Here is a 17766-nt window from a genome sequence, read left to right on the forward strand (position 1 = left end):
ATTTGATGATATTCTCTGCCAGCCGTCTCTGTTAGCCTCATTTCCATTTGAGGGCTGGGGAAACTGATTTTTCTCTGGTTCACGGGGTAAAAGGCAGATTGCAAAGGCCCCCTCCAAGGCACAGGAAAGGCCCTACTATTATGGTATTCACCTGGTCAATGAATTTTGCGAAATTTGGAACAGTTAGATATTTTAATTATAATTGTATATATAAGACCATTGTTTTTTCCTATTCCAACTTCTGTTACACGTTCCCTTATGACTGATTAGTTTATTTGCAGTGGCCACAGGCATTTTGGGGAGTTGGGTAAGGAAATTGATGGATTTGGGACATGTGTTTGTGGGCCTCATCACTTCTGTGCACAGGTAAACCATTGTTAGCCACTCTAGAGCAGGAGTGGCTTCCAGAAATACTCTGACTGCTCCTTGTGCCAAGCTCGTTGTTACCAGCGCCATAACAAAGGCACCGAGTCAGAGGTCTCTCACAATAAGTATGTGTTGCTAAAGCGGCCAACACTGGAAGGATGTGGGTAGATCAGGAGAAACATTCTAGAGGCAAGACTAAATTACTTTTCTACTTTTTCCACAGAAAGTGACCTAGCAAAACTATTGCTATACTAGAAGCCCGGTGCACGAAATTCGTGCACGGCGGGGGGTTGTCCCTCAACCCAGCCTGTACCCTCTCCAATCTGGGACTCCTGGAGGGATGTCCGACTGCCCGTTTAGGCCCGATCCTGGTGGGATCGGGCCTAAACGGGCAGTCGGACATCCCTCTCACAATCCAGGACTGCTGGCTCCCAACTACTTGCCTGCCTGCCTTCCTGATTGCCCCTAACCGCTTCTGCCTGCCAGCCTGATCACCCCCTAACCACTCCGCTGCCAGCCTGGTTGATGCTTAACTGCTCTCCTGCCAGCCTGTTTGGCCCCAACTTCCCTCCTCTGCCAGCCTGGTCACCCCTAACTGCCCTCTCCTGCAGGGTTGATCACCTCCAACTGCCCTCCCTTGCAAGCCTGGTCCCTCTCAACTGCCCTCCCTTGCAGGCCAGGTTCCTCCCAACTGCCCTCCCCTGCTGGCCATCTTGTAGTGGCCATCTTGTGTCCACATGGGGGCAGGATCTTTGACCACATGGGGGCAGCTATATTGTGTGTTGCAGTGATGATCAATCTGTATATTACTCTTTTATTAGATAAGATGAAGAGGCAATCAATGGGCATACAGCCAAAAATACAGGGGGGCGGATTATAGAGGCATGTCAGGAAATCAATTAATAAAAATAATATTTTTATAGGTTTGTGATATTTGTCACTGTTTTTTGTTAATTCTCACCAGAGGATATTTTTTCCATTGATTTTTTAGAGAGAGTGGAAGGAAAGGAGGGAGAGGGAAGAGAGAGAGAGAGAGAGAGATTGCACAAGCCTGCAACCTAGGTATAAGCCCTTGACCAGGATTCGAACCCACGACCCTTAGGTGCATGGGCCAACATTCTAACCACTGAGCGACACTGGCCAGGGCGTGTCACTTTTTAAAAATTACAATTTGTTATAATTTCTTTTTTTGTACTAAAGAAATAGTAGCTTTCATAGATAATTTTATATTTGTGATTTTGTGTTCTTTTTCTTAAGGAGGATTCCCCTACCAAACTGCATAAGCTTCAGGCCCCATAAATCTGGATCAATTGGAATGAAGATTTTTTTAAAAAATGTGATGATACATTGCAAAAAGATAGGTCATTGACCTTGGGGAGGGGACTGGAGAGGGGCTGAGAGGAGGAGAGGAAAGGGGAGGAAAATGGGAGATATCTGTAATACTATCAACAATAATAAAATCCTACCTAATAATAGACAAATATGCAAATTGACCACACCTTCGCTACGCCCAAGCCACGCCCACCAGCCAAGCCATGCCCACCAACCAATCAGGACGAGTATGCAAATTACCCAACCAAGATGGCACTAATTTGCATATCAAGACAGCGTAGAAAGAAGCCAAGAGCTGCAGAAGGGAGCAAAGCTGCGGAGAAGCAAGCAAGCCGGGGGGAGGAGAAGCGAGGAGCGGAGGCGGGGCCGGGGGAGAAGGAAGGAGAGCAGCGGGGCGGGGGAGAAGGGAGGAGAGCAGGCGGGGCGGGGTAGAGTGCAGCAGGAAACCCTATTGCAGGATTTTTCCTGCAACGGGAACGCTAGTATATATATAAAAAGAAATAACCCAAACATGTAAGAAAACCACTGGTGAAATGAAGCTGTATTGGATGCCACAATGAACTGTTTTGGTCATAATAGTTTATTCTTTTAGGGACTCAGCATATAAAAGACAAGACTTGGATGCTCCATTTGCCTCTCAGTATCGTCTCCTATGCAAATTCCCAATGACTTACATTTAATTTCTGTACTTACCATAAGTACTTAGTTTTCAAATTTTTATTCTCTGAGTAAAATTTTTGGTTTGAATTGTATAAATTGTATACGGTCTTTGTTTAAATTGTAGAAGTTTGGCCCTAGCCAGTTTGGCTCAGTGGATAGAGCATTGGCCTGCGGACCAAAGGGTCCTAGGTTCGATTCTGATCAAGGGCACGAACCTTGATTGCAGGCTTCTCCCGGCCCAGGGCCCTGGTTGGGGCATGTGCAGGAGGCAACCAATCGATGTGTTTCTCTCACATCGATGTTTCTCTGTCTTTCCCTCTCCCACTCTCTCTCTAAAAAAAAAAAAACATAAATAAATAAATAAAAAATAATGGAATAATATCCTCGGGGGAGGATTAACAACAACAAAAAAAATAAAATAAAGAATTGTAGAGGTTTGTTTGTTTCTTGCCTGACCACACAAATGTCATCTTTAGGTTGCATTTTGGAACAGTCAGGGATCATATTGATTTAGCATTCACTCATCCATTAAAGATGTATTATGCCAAACATTGTGCTAAGCACTAGTATGAGGGACAGGAATACAACGATGAATAAGATATTGCCATTGCTTTCAAGAAGTTCACAGTCTACTGGGAAAGACTCATGGTTTAGCTGGAGACATATCCTTAAACACTGTGGTATGGGAAGACAAAGATGAAAGGTGATTAATGGGGGATGGGGATCAAGAAGACTTTTTATAGGCATTAAAATTTGAACTATATTTTGAAGCATGAAAAATAGCTTATCATGTTGAGAATGGGAAGAATATTCAGGGCAAAAAGAATAGTAGAGTCATGGCAAGAAGGCATGATTAAACATGGTATGTTGGGATAAAAGGAGCAGCTGAGTAAGATGCACACAGGAGAGAGAGTCAGGAATGGGAACAGAATGGGGCCAGATCATGGACTTTCCTGAAAGATTTTCAAGCAGTGTTCCACAATTCTTTTTGTATCTGAGAATGTACACTCTAGATAACTTTATTCGGCTCCATGAATACGAGGAAACAATATGCAATATACTTTTACTTTAGTGGGTCTATAACAACAGTTGGCCTTTGTGTTTTTTTTTTTTTAAATATATTTTATTGATTTTTTTACAGAGAGGAAGGGAGAGGGATAGAGAGCTAGAAACATTGATGGGAGAGAAACATCAATCAGCTGCCTCTTGCACACCTCCTACTGGGGATGTGCCCGCAACCAAGGTACATGCCCTTGACCTGAATCGAACGTGGGACCTTTCAATCCGCAGGCCGATGCTCTATCCACTGAGCCAAACCAGTTAGGGCTACAGTTGGCCTTTTTAGACTCAATGTCTAAGAGTTGTTGAGATGTGATACCCCTTAGATGGAGTACAAAGCTGTATCAGAGGAATCTGAAGCATAAATGTCTAATTCTTATGAGCAGCAATGTCAGTGACAAGTAGTTTGGTCAAAATTTCAAAATTTCTGAACTGAGCAAACAATGATATTATTTCATACAGTACTCTTTGACTTATGTTCCATCAGCCTAATTTCTCCACTTCAAAGAGACTTGTCTGGTTTTGTACATAGTACTTAAAATCAGTATCAGACACAGCTGTTATGCTATTATACAAAGATTCCTTTAGTTTCTACATTCACAATGTTAATTTGAAATTTAAGATGAAATAAATTGTTCCATAAATTCTACTCAGTGAATCCTGAAACAATATTTTGTGCTAAATATATACTTACTAGTGGCCCGGTGTATGAATTTGAGCACATTGAAAGTAAATTAATTAGAAGAAATATTTTAATACTAGAGGCCCGGTGCACAAAATTCTTGCGCTTGGTGTGTGTGTGGGGGGTTGTCCCTCAGCCTGGCCTGAGCCCTCTCGCAGTCCAGGAGCCCTCAGAGGACATCCAACTGCCGCCTTGGGCCGGCTCCCCATGCCAGTCGAACATCCTTAGCACTGCCACAGAGGCCAGAGAGGCTCTCACTACCGCTGCTGCACTCACCAGCTGTGAGCCTGGCTTCTAGTTGAGCGGCACTCCCCCTGTGGGAGCGCACTGGCCACCAGGGGGCAGCTCCTACTTTGAGCATCTGCCCCCTGGTGGTCAGTGGGCATCATATTGACCAGTCATTCTGCCATCCGGTCGATTTGCATATTAGCCTTTTATTTTATAGGATTGCTATTTGCCCTTTCTCTATAATGGAAGTGTCAGAGATTAAAGAAAATTAGTAAAATGTACATGAAAATGATATATAAATTGATTAATAAATAAACAATAACAACATGATGTAACAATGAATATTTTCCATGAAATTTTTACTGTCAGAATCTTTGTTTATCATTAATTTTTAAAAATATGCTGGGTATTCTGGAAAATTTATATCATTTGGACAAACTTTGCCTTTGCTATAACATCAAGTAAATTTTTTATCAGATGGTTTTTTATTGGAGAAATTTAGGGATAGGAAAAATTGACATGTAACAGTCATTCCACCACAACTGTGTTCGATAACTGCATCCGCATTTACCTCATTTTCGCTATGAAGGCATTTCCTACCAATATTGGTAGTACTTGTTGATGACTGTTTTTCAGACATATTCTATCAACGACATTGCTTTCTTTCAGCTTCAGAGGTATGTTGTGGCAATAGTTGGTCTTCAGACATATTCTGTCGACAACTTCAGCTTTAGAATGTCAACAAAAATGTGACATCATTACCTGGCGCCCACAGCCACCGTTTGAGGGTTGGTCTGGGTTGCGGGCTGCATTTTGTGCCATGGCAGCATCGGCTGTGATTTGGTGGACTGTCACTCCGAGGTGGTGGCGGGGCCTGTGTCCCACTTGGGGGAAGCCGACTGAGTGTTGCTTTCTGGGCGCCAGGTCCACGGTGCCATTTGTGCACATCACAGCAGCTCCTGCATTGAGCATCTGCCCCCTGGTGGTCAGTGCACGTCATAACAACCGGTCAGAAGGTGGGAAGGACACTTAGCATATTAGCCTTTTATATATATATAATGTAATTTTGCTGCAAATTACATCTTTTTAGGTTTTTAGCATTTTAAAAATAAATTAGTACAAAATTATGTTTAATTTTGAGCTAATTTTCTGTTAGCAAGGTATTAATCATTTAAGTATTTTTTTTCAAAGTGTATAGAATCAGGGGTTTTATTTCTTTTTTTAAATATGTATATTTTTATTGATTTCAGAGAGGAAGGGAGAGGGAAAGATAGAAACATTAATGGTGAGAGAGAATCATTGATCAGTTGCCTCCTGCACACCCCACCCACACTGGGGATCGAGCCCACAACCTGACATGTGCCCTGACTGGGAATCGAACCATGGCCTACTGGTTCACAGGTGGATGCTCAACCACTTAGCCACACCGGCTGGGCCATTTAAGTATTTTAAAAATGTGTTTCTATTGTGATGATCTATCACCTACGCTAAGAATAAAATGGAGAAACAATATAAAATCTATATAAAAGAAAATACTAAATTAATTTACCAGGCTTTATATGCATTTCTTACCTTGTCTAAAACAAATGCCTTCCTTAATTTTTTAATTTCTAGAGCAAGTTCAAAAAAGCATAGCCGTATTATGAGTTAATAGGCCTAATCAAATGATACATAAAAATACACCACACTATGCAGCAACAGCAGACTGAAAATAAAGATAACATAACAATCAATAATTTTCTTTCTACTTAAATTCATGCCCACAGCAAATCTAACAGGATTCCTTTGCCTTGTCTAACATTTATGCTAATAACAAAACAAAGGCCTCATACCATCAATGAACTTCCCAAAGTAATTTTGTCTTCATGGTCAATTTTTTTTAAGTTCACATACTTTATTGTTATTTTTAAAAATTCCTTATTGTTGAAAGTTTTATAGATGTCTCTTTTTTCCCACATTGACCTCTCTCCATCCTCTCCCACCCCCAGCACATGCCTCCACCCCCCTATTGTCTGTGTCCATTGGTCATGCTCATATGCATGGATACAAGTCCTTTGGTTGATCTCTTACCACCCTCCGTCCTTCCCTCTGAGGTTTGACTGTCTGTTCAATGCTTCTATGTCTCTGGATCTATTTCATAGTCAATTTTTAAATCAAATTTGCAAATTAAAAAGTGAGTGAGGTGTGTGTGTGTGTGTGTGTGTGTGTGTGTGTGTGTGTGTGTGTGTGAGTTTGTGCGCGTGTGTGTACATATTTGAAAAAGTTATCCAGATGATTCTGACCTCCCCAAATACACTATTGGATAAAGAAACCACAGTTTTCAGAGAGTGTAAAATCACATTTGCAAAAGCATCACGCTCCAGAAAAGGAATGTCGTTTCTGACTTCTAAAGCTCACAGGGAGGGAGAGGATCCTTTCATTTGTCATTCCTTCAGATTCTGAGGCAAGGGACCTTGCCACCAGCCACAGAGAAAATTACTTCGCTCCTCCTGGATTTCTATCACCAGCACAGAGAAGCTGTAGGCTAAAATCATTCTTTCTTTCTCTCATCCTTAGATCTAAATTAAAGACAAAAAGATGTTAAACGTAGGTGTACACATCCCAAGTCCATGATTTGTTAAGGGAGTTATTCTACATTGATCATAATCCTCCAGTGAGGTCTGCTAAGGAATGCACTGACTTGGGGGTGGGATGCAACCATCAATCTTCATATCACGGAATACTGGGTTGCCATTAATCATTAAAATAACAATTCAAAGTGATTCATGCTAGGCATGCATTTTAAAGGCACTGACAAAATTTAAAGATAAATTTAACAGAAAAAGAAACCATTACCAAAATGAAAAGGGAACCCATGGTATGGGAAGAACATATTTGCCAATTATACACCTGATAAGGGGTTAATTTCCAAAATATATAAAGTACTCATATAACTCAACAAAAGGAAGACAAACAATTCAATTGAAAAATGGGTCAAGGACCTGAATAGACACTTCTCCAATGAGGACATGCAGATGGCAAATAGACATATGAAAAAATGCTCAATGTCACTAATCATTGGAGAGATGCAAATTAAAACTACAGTGAATATCACCTCACACCTGCCAGAATGGTTACCATCAATAAATCAATGAAGAACAAGTGCTGGCAAGGATGTGGAGAAAATGGAACCCTAGTACACTGCTGGTGGGAATGCAGACTGGTACAGCCATTATGGAAAACAGTATGGAGCTTCCTCAAAAAATTAAAAATGGAACTGACTCAGTGATCTAACTTCTGGGAATATATCCTAAGAATCCCCAAACACCAATCAGAAAGAATATATGCCCCCTATGTTCATAGCAGCATTATTTACAATAGCTAAGATTTGGAAACAGTCCAAGTGCCCATCAGTAGATGAGTGGATAAAGAAAAAGCTGTGGTACATCTACACAATGAAATACTATGTGGCTGTGAAAAAGAAGGGTCTTGCCCTCACTGGTTTGGCTCAGTGGATAGAGCATTGGCCTGCGGACTGAAGGGTCCCAGGTTTGATTCCCGTCAAGGGCACATGCCTGGGGTGCAGGCTCATTCCCCAGTGTAGGGCGTGCAGGAGGCAGCCGATCAATGATTCTCTCTCATCATTGATGTTTCTATCTCTGTCTCCCTCTCCCTTCCTCTATGAAATCAAAATATATTATATATATTATTTTTTAAAGAAGGGTTTCTTACCCTTTGCAACAGCATGAATGCACCTGGAGATGATTATGCTAAGTGAAATAAGCCAGAGAAAGACAAATATCACATGATCTCACTTATATGTGGAATCTAATCAACAAAATAAATTGATGAATAAAATAGGTCCAGAGGCATGGATGCGTGGAATAGACTGACAGATCTTAGAGGGGAGGGAGATGAGGGAGATGGGAAGAGATTAACCAAAGAACTTATATGCATATATGCATAGACCAAGGACACGGACAGTAGTGTGGTGAAGGCCTGGGGCTGGGTGGAGGGAAAATGTGGGGGGAAAATAATAATGTCAACAATAGCCCAGCTGGTGTGGCTCAGTGGTTGAGCATCGACCTATGACCAGGAGGCCACGGTTCAATTCCAGGCACATGCCCAGGTTGCAGGCCCGATCCCCTTTGGGGACATGCAGGAGGCAGTGGATGGATGATTCTTCCTCATCATTTTTGATGTTTCTCCCTCTCCCTTCCTCTTTGAAATCAATAAAAAAAAAATACTTTTAAAAATGTCAATAATAGGATTTGCTGCCAGGAGAAACCAAGATGGCGGCATAGGTAAACACCTAAACTGCTGCCTCGCACAACAATTTCAAAACTACAACTAAAAGACAAAACGGACACCATCCAGAACCACAGGAAAGCTGGCTGAGTGGAAATTCTACAACTAGAAGGAAAGATGAAAGCACATTGAGACTCAGAGGAGCTGCAAAAGGCTGAGGTACGGAGATGCGCGTGTGTGGAGAAGACGGGAGGCTGACTGCACGGGCGGCTGAGTGCGTGGCTGGCTTTCTAAAGCAGGAGGGAGATGGAAGCTCCCGACTGCGCTGAACTCCAGTTCCGGGTGAATTTCTGGGAAACCAGACTCATTCGGGGAGAAACTGGACTGTCTGGCAGCGGGTGAAACTCGAGGGCAGCTTTCTTTCAGAGGTGCTTGCAGTGATTACCGAGGAACACTGAGACCCAGGGGCCTCATAGGGCAAGGCTGATGGGAAGCCAAGGCTGCCTGTTCCACCCTGAGACTCTGCCCCATCCAAGCTGAGCACAGAGGCTTTTGCAAGTCTTCTCCCATAAGGGTGTCTCCAGCACAGAAGTTCTCCCAGCGAAGACACAGCTGATCCTCACAGCCAATTGGCCTGGAGGTCAATTCCTCCCAGTGATACCAACAACAATCAAGACTAAACTACAACAGGCTGCGCACACAGTCCACAAAGGGGTGCACCAAGAGTGTCCACCTCAGGTAACTGGGGGAGGCTGAGTCATTGGGCCATATAAGACACCTACCACACAAAGCTACTCTACCAACTCAGTGAAGCAGTGAAAATGTGGAGACAAAGAAACAGATCACAAATGAAAGAAATGGAGGAAAGCAAACAACTGGATATAGAGTTCAAAACCACAGTTATAAGGTTTTTCAAGAATTTCCTAGAAAAGGCTGATAAATTTAGTGAGACCCTCGAGGATATGAAAAAGGACCAACTAGAAATTAAGCATACACTGACTGAAATAAAAAATATTATACAGAGACCTAACAGCAGACTAGAGGACCGCAAGAATCAAGTCAAAGATTTGAAATACAAAGAAGCAAAAAACACTCAACTGGAAAAGCAAAAAGAAAAAGGAATCCAAAAATTTGAAGATAGTGTAAGGAGCCTCTGGGACAACCTCAAATGTACCAACATCCGAATTATGGGGGTGCCAGAAGAAGAGAGAGAGCAAGATACTGAAAACCTATTTGAAGAAATAATGACCGAAAACTTGCCCCACCTGGTGAAAGAAATAGACTTACAAGTCCAGGAAGCGCACAGAACCCCCAAAAAAAGAAATCCAAAGAGGACCACACCAAGACACATCATAATTAAAATGCCAAGAGCAAAAGACAAAGAGAGAATATTAAAAGCAGCAAGAGAAAAACAGTTAATTACCTACAAGGGAGCACCCATACAATTGTCAGCAGATTTCTCAACAGAAACTATGCAGGCCAGACGGGAGTGGCAAGAAATATTCAAAGTGATGAATAGCAAAAACCTACAACCAAGATTACTCTACCCAGCAAAGCTATCATTCAGAATTGAAGGGCAGATAAAGAGTTTCACAGATAAGAAAAAGCTAAAGGAGTTCATCACCACCAAACCAGTATTATATGAAATGCTGAAAGGTATTCTTTAAGAAGAGGAAGAGAAGAAAAAGGTAAAGATAAAAATTATGAACAACAAATACATGTCTATCAACAAGTGAATCAAAAAATCAAGTGAATAAAAAATCTGATGAACAGAATAAACTGGTGAATATAATAGAATCAGGGCCATAGAAAGGGAGTGGACTGACAATTCTCGGGGGGAAAGGGATGTGGGGGGTGCGGGAAGAGACTGGACAAAAATCGTACACCTATGGATGAGGACAGTGCAGGGGAGGTAAGGGCAGAGGGTGGATGGGAACCAGGTAGAGGGGAGCTATGGCGGGAAAAAAGAGGAACAATTGTAATAATCTGAACAATAAAGATTTATTAAATTAAAAAATATATATATTTAAAAGAAAAACGTAATAAAAATAAAATAAATAAAATCCTATCTAATAATAGAGTAACATGTAAATTACCATTACTCCGCTACGCCCACGATTGGGCGGCGGGAGGCTGGGGGGCGGGACTTGGGGTGGCCTATCCGGCCATTGAGAGGCATGGATCTGTTGCCACTGAGGGGCGCCTCTCAACGGCCAGATCCGCGGCCGCTGAGGGGGCCTGCCGCGGACACCCAGCTGTGCCTCTCAACAGCAGGGTAGCCAGGTGTCCGCGGCAGCCCCCCTCAGCGGCCGTTAAGAGGCGCCGAGCCGGAGGCTTCTGAAAGGCCTGGTGCACCAGCGGACAGGCACCCAGCTCCACCTCGAAAAGCGAAAGCGTGTAGGGGACCCTACACCTGCATGATTCAATCATGCACTGGGCCTCTAGTGTCAATAATAAAAAAAGAGAATTTACAAACAGTAGGTGGTAGGTGTGTTCCATAATGGGAGTCATCACTACCCTTTAATGAGTTAAGGAAAAATACTTGTATGATCTAATTCTGAGACATTGGAAGAGTTCATTTGTCAGATGTTCATACTATCACAAAATAATTACCTTTTAAACAAATATCGCTTTATATTATAGACAAAGGACCATCGCCAAACATTTTACTAGTCAGGATTCTTTAGGTTGCAAGTGACATGAACCCCAACTGAAACAGAATCAAGTAAAATAAAGGAATTTATTGGTGCTAACAAATGAAAGGACCAGGGCCATCAGTCTGATTGGATCTGGGTCCATGACCTCAAAAATGTCAAGAATCTCTTTTTCATCACCTCTCAGCTCTCCTATCCTTTGTCGAAGCTGGCACCAGGCTGACTTTCTCCATGAGGTTCACTGTCACTGGCAGGCTCAGATGGCCCAAACTTGATATTGAAGAGATAAGACCTTCTCCCAGTGGTTCTTAGGAAAGTTCCAGTCTCATTGGCTCTGATGAGTCATGTATCCATCACTGAACCAACCCACGGGCTAGAATAGTGGGATGCTCTGATTGGCATTGCCTGGGACACATGCCCACCCTTGGAGCTAACATGAGGTGACTTATCTATAATACATGAGTGTGGAGGGAGTGATTCCCCAAAAAGTCTAGAATGTTACCACACACACACACACACACACACACACACACACAGAGAGAGAGAGAGAGAGAGAGAGAGAGAGAGAGAGAGAGAGAGACTAATACTGTAAAGGCCAAAACACAGACATCCACAAAACCCCTGAATGACACTGGTGTTAGAAGGACAACAATCATGCAGAAAGGCTTTATATACCACAAATACATAAAGAATAGGTTTTGAACCACAATGTGGTAGCAGGCACTTTAGAATGGCATTACCCACCCATCTATTTTATGATAATTAGCCTTCTCTTAAAGGGAAAATGCATTTATATCCCATTAATACATAGTCAATTACATTCACCATATAATTAATATTTTTTCTGTTGCTTAGTAAAAATAATGCTTAGTAAAAATAATGTATTTATTTTTACTTGTGCTATTCTAGTAAGAAGATTTTTAAAAATGTGTCTCTACAAATGAAGCCTATTTTTAGAGTCAGCTAAAATAATGTTCTCTACTTGAAGCATAGATTTCATTCTTTTTTTAACCCCTTCTTATTTTCACTCCTCATATCTCCATCTATTTTCCCAAGATATATGCGATGTGTGGGAAGAAAGCAATCTCAGAGAAAAGATAACCTGTACGTGGTCATCATGGAGGAAGGTTCCCTGCCATGATAGACCTTTAAGCCCTTCAGAGCTCAGAGAAGCCACAGGATGTGGGTAGAATTCAAGACACAAGAATATTGTGTTGCTTGGAATGTTCATTATTTTCTCCTGTGATGGCATACTAGTAGCTCTCTATGTATTACTTGTGTGGTGATAATATTGAAAATAGCATATGCTACAAGAATGTAATTCCAGTTTGAATTCTTCAGGAGTCAGAATTAAGAGAACAGAGAGAGGCGAACAAGGGAGTCACTTATGTGGATAAGATCTTTCCTTGCTCTCAGGACTGGCCAGCGTTCCTGATTTGTAAAACAAACAGGTGCTGGGTGAAGACCACAGATTACCTTAGGAAAAAGCCTCAGGGGAGAGTGAGGTTTGAAATCCTCCTGTGAGTGAGGCTACCGTCCAGGCGGTCGGGTAAAGTACTTTGCTTGCAGGTTGGGCTTCGCTGATAGTTCCCAATCCATCAGAGTCACCTGGGAAGCATTTCTTTAAAAAGCAGATTCTTGGCTCTACCCCTGGCACACTGAATCAGAATGGGGTGGGTGGGTAGAGGATGGGGTGCTTAGTCTGTGCTAAGCACAGTGTTCCGGTCACCTTCATTATTTTAGGTATTAAATTATAATAGCCACTACCATATTGTTTAAATTCATTCGGCCATCTCATTACTCAGGTGTTGGTCCCCTTTTACAGGTGAGGAAGCTGGGGTTCAGAGAGGTTGAGTAACTGGCAGCGAGTCACAGAGCTGTGATGCAAATCAAGGTCTGCTTCTAGCCTCTTCACCCCGCACTTGGCCAGACCTGGACGTGAGGCAATGCAGATACACTCCAACTATTTTGCACCCAGAAAACATTCAGAAACAGTATTCTTTCTTACGATGCCATTTATTTTATATGTAATCTTTAAAAAAGTAAACTTTATTTTTTAGAACAGTTTTAGATTATCAGGAAAATTCTGAAGGTAGAAAGAGAGCTCCCATTTACCCTGCACCCAGCTCCCCCTATTATTAACTCTAATATTACTATGGCATATTTGTTACAATTAATACATTTATATTGCTATATTAACTAAAATCCACATTCTTTTTTTAAAGCATATTACTTAAAGTCATAAGAACTGTGTGCAAGACTGAGTTCCCTCTTATGGCTCAAGTAGTCTTGGGCAAGGGATGTAAGTTGTTGAATCTCTAAAACCAAAATAAAAAGAATGATTTCACAGAAGCATGTTGGTATATTTGAAGAAGGTCCCATACCTAACAACCATTTCCCTTGCCTGGACTGGATAGAGGCCAAACTATTTCCGTTAGGACTGCTAAAATCTATAAAGAGACACGTGACTTTTATCTGCAGTCTAGTGGTGTGCCAAATTCCAGAATAAGACAGATTTACACCACAGGCCACACTGGCCAGGTACTGCCCCGGAGGACAGAGGAACAACACGCAGTAAGCCGGGAAGTTTTCTTTCAAGGGGAAGAGAAGGAAAGGGTGGGGCTTTGTATGCCCAGTTTCCCCATCAAACTTCTCATCCATCAGTTGCAGTCATTCCCCTTCCCTGGGGAGACCAGCTGGGTGTGGGGAGGCCAGGAGCATTTATTAATGGCGATTGGGCAGTATTAGAAGTCAGATTTACAATTAAGAATTAATCTACGTGTGGGAGCTCAAATAACTGTATCCGGTATACAAGAAAGCATTTGCTCCAACTGACTCCTGCAACAGATACTGATTTTTATTTTTCAGCAAACACAGCGGTGTTTTGCTTCAGAAATAGTCAAGTTGCTAACAATGAGTAGGCATTCATGTAGGGTTGTTAAAAAGGTTATTTTGGGATGAGCTCTTTATTGTGACCATAGAAAAATCAGTTGAATGGTTGCATCCATTAATTGCATTTTCCCCACAATAATTTCAAAAACTGGCCCATTTACAGAGTCACCTTTTTGGAAATACAGGATTCTAGGTTTCAATGGCTCAGAATATCCATGAATGAGGCCCAAGTCTTCCTTTTTTGAGACGACTAGAAACTCTGATGATCAAGGTTTGCACACACTATGGGGACAATGAACACAAATCTGATTTGGGGAGAAAAACAGAAAAAAATTTTTTTCCTAAAAAACCATAGTTCTGAGTTACCAAGATATATAAAAATACCAATTTATTTTATAAGCTTTTCTTGCTTTAGAAGTCTTTCAAATGAGTAACATATTTTAATCTCAGCAAAACTGTTATATCACATAGTTTACCTGGTTACTATAAAGTATTAGCAGACAGGCTGTTGGAAAAGTTAAATCTTCAGGAAGTTTGTGACTTGGGAGGCAAACGCTTTACCTATATTTATATCATCATCATTTCCTCAGAAGGTATACTCTTTGAACAGACTAAAATGTAGATAGAGCCAACATTAAAAAATAGAAGCATGTTTGAAACTTACACACTTATACTCCTCCATGTACTTCCTGCACCCACCCACAGCTTTCTCCGTTTTTGTTAGCCGGGGCTGAAGAGCCAGCACACCCCCTTCCCTAAAGAGGCTTCTCTGCTGTGGATGTTAATTCAGGGGCCGCTGGTGCTGTTCCTGTGTCCGCAGTGGTGCTTTGTCCTTCCTACAGGAGCCCTGGAGCCCTGGATTCTTTCTGAATGAGAGTTTGGGAGTCCTCTCCACGCTGGCACGGGGCAGCAGGGTCAGTACTTTTCTGAACGAGGCCCAGGATGAACTCAGCAGATTCACAGAGCAGGCCAGGGTGGAAGGTGAGTCAACAGTTGGGAATACAAATTTGTTTCTGTTGCTTTTGTATTAAAAAAAACAACACACTTTTTTTTTTTAATTTAAGGAGGAAAACCAGGTTTCCTATTTGCTTACTGCTGCCATTTCCTATTCTATTTAGCAACTTTCTCTTTACTGTATTCTAAATATACAGAATTTGCATTCTCATACTCATATTAGACATCTGAATTAGCAGTTGTTTGTTAATAATAGCTAATTAGCAGTTAGCTATTGCTGCATAAAAAATCACTCCAAACCTTATCTGCTAAAACAATAAGCACTTATTTAAGTCATAATTCTGTAGGCTGGATAGGTGGTTCTTCTCCAGGCTGGCTTTGCTATTTTTTGCTGGGCATATTTACATTCTCTGCCGTCAGCTGGCATTTTGACTGGAGGCTGATTGGCCTCATTCACGTGTCTGGTCATTGGGAGGAGGTTGACTGGGGCCTGGCTGGCTAGGACACCTCAGATCTCCTCCTTATGCCCTCTCATCCTTTAGCAGGCCAGCTGGGGCTCCTTTACATGGTAATCTCAGAGTTCTAACCATCCTATATAATAAAAGGCTAATATGCAAATGGACTGAACCGTGGAACGACCAGTCACTATGACTCACCCTGACCACCAGGGGGCAGACGCTTAACACAGGAGCTGTCCCCTGGTGGTCAGTGCGCCAGAAGCTGGGCTCAGTGGCAGCTCTAAGGATGTCCAACTGACGGTGTAGGCCTGCTCCCCCTGGAGGAGCCGTCAGTCAGACATCCCCCCAAGGGCTCCTGGACTGCAAGAGGGCACAGGCCAGGCTGAGGGATGCCCCCTACCCCTGCAAGTGCACAACGTTCGTGCACCAGGCCTCTGTGCAAGTCTCTGCTTGCTTCATATTGGCTAGTCTCCTTGTCTAAATCAAGTGGCCTGTCCAAGCCCAGATTCCAGGTGTGATGCCACAGACTCCACCTCTTGATGGGAGGAACTTCAAATTCACATTGAAGGGGCGTGCCTACAGGGATTGGGGGGAAAATGTGGCTATTTTGCAATCTACCACAAGTGCCTAGTTTGTGAAAAGCTTAACATTAAAAAAAATATGGATAAGGCATCTGTCGTGGTTTAACGGCTAAAATTTATATTTTATTTTAGTCTTATATGCTGATTGAGTTGCAAGTCAGGTAACTCCAGAAAAGAAAAAAAAATCCCATTCAGCAACACAAATCCCTGCTTTTTTTTCACCACTTTGGTTTTCAGATTACCCACAGAACATGTTGCTACACAGCCATTGCAGATGGACAGAGGGTGGCGACTACAGACGGGGCGGGCTGCCCCTGCTCTGTCAGGTGTGCTGCTAACCTTCCACAGTGCCGCCACGGCTAACGGCTAACGGTGACAGAAACAGGAGGAAAATAGCAATAGGACCAGTGCCCCCTGTACTAATACACATCCAGAGAGGAGCCTCTTTAGGGAAGGGGGTGTGCTGCTTCCTCAGCCAGGGCTAAAAACAACAACGGAGAAAGCTGTGGGTGGGTGCAGGAAGTACATGGAGGAGAATGAGTGTGTAAATTTAAAACACGTTTCTGTTTTTTAATGTTGGCTATATCTACATTTTAGTCTGTTATTTTCTGATGAGAAAAATTAGAGGCAGCCTCACTGGGGGAGAGAGAGGGAGAGGCGGTGGGGGGGCAGGAATGTGTGCATGATTTAGTGAATGGGCATATTTGGTGACTGAATAAAGGACATTTATCTGAGACACAATCCCTGGATGAGACAGAAAGTGAGACAAAAACTCTGGGAGCGGTCAGAAAGTGAGCTCATGCTTGATGTGGTAATGTCTGAGGAAGGTGGCAATGCCGATGACTCCGGACATCGATGCCACGTGGCCCTATTTCTTAGATTCCTTGTTTGTAATGAGGGAGAATCAGGTTGTACAAAGGATCTTTCTGCCCTAACCTGTTTGGCTCAGTGGATAGAGCGTTGGCCTGCGGACTCAAGGGTCCCAGGTTCGATTCCGGTCAAGGGCATGTACCTTGGTTGCGGGCACATACCCAGTAGGTAGTGTGCAAGAGGCAGCTGAATCAATGTTTCTCTCTCATCGATGTTTCTAACTCTCTATCCCTCTCCTTTCCTCTCTGTAAAAAAAATCAATAAAATATATTTTAAAAAGAAAAAGAAAAAAAAGGATCTTTCTTTCCTACCCAATCATCTTCTCCTCACCTATGAAGAGCTTCTGTGTACTGTGATTCTTAGATAATTCCCCAAATGGCCTGCTCACGAAGTCCTCTCTCCCCTAAGCCAATAGACACTGTCACTCTTAAAGTACCCGGTGAGCACTGGAGAAATATTCCCCTTTCTGAAATGCAACAAGCTTCAGCTTTGCTTGATGTCTTCTGAGAAAAAACAAGGCTAAGTGATGGGTAAATAACAGACTATTGCCTGAACTTCCATAGACCTCAGTTTTCCTCTAGTTTTGGAAAAGCCTAGGAGATGGGAAATAGATGTTAAAACGTAGTGCTGAAAGTGAACTTCCAGTTTGTGGGTCAGCGCCCTATGCTTAGAAAGGAGTCCTTTTGAGATATTGAACCCACGGGCAGAGCATTGCCGACGGCCTGAGACACTGGACTGCTCAGCCCCCCCTCCACCAGAGCAATCTGCTCTTGCCTGTTTTGTACACACACACACACACACAC

The sequence above is a fragment of the Cnephaeus nilssonii genome, assembly GCF_951640355.1.
Source record: "Cnephaeus nilssonii genome assembly, chromosome: 6".
Lineage (NCBI taxonomy): Eukaryota > Metazoa > Chordata > Mammalia > Chiroptera > Vespertilionidae > Cnephaeus > Cnephaeus nilssonii.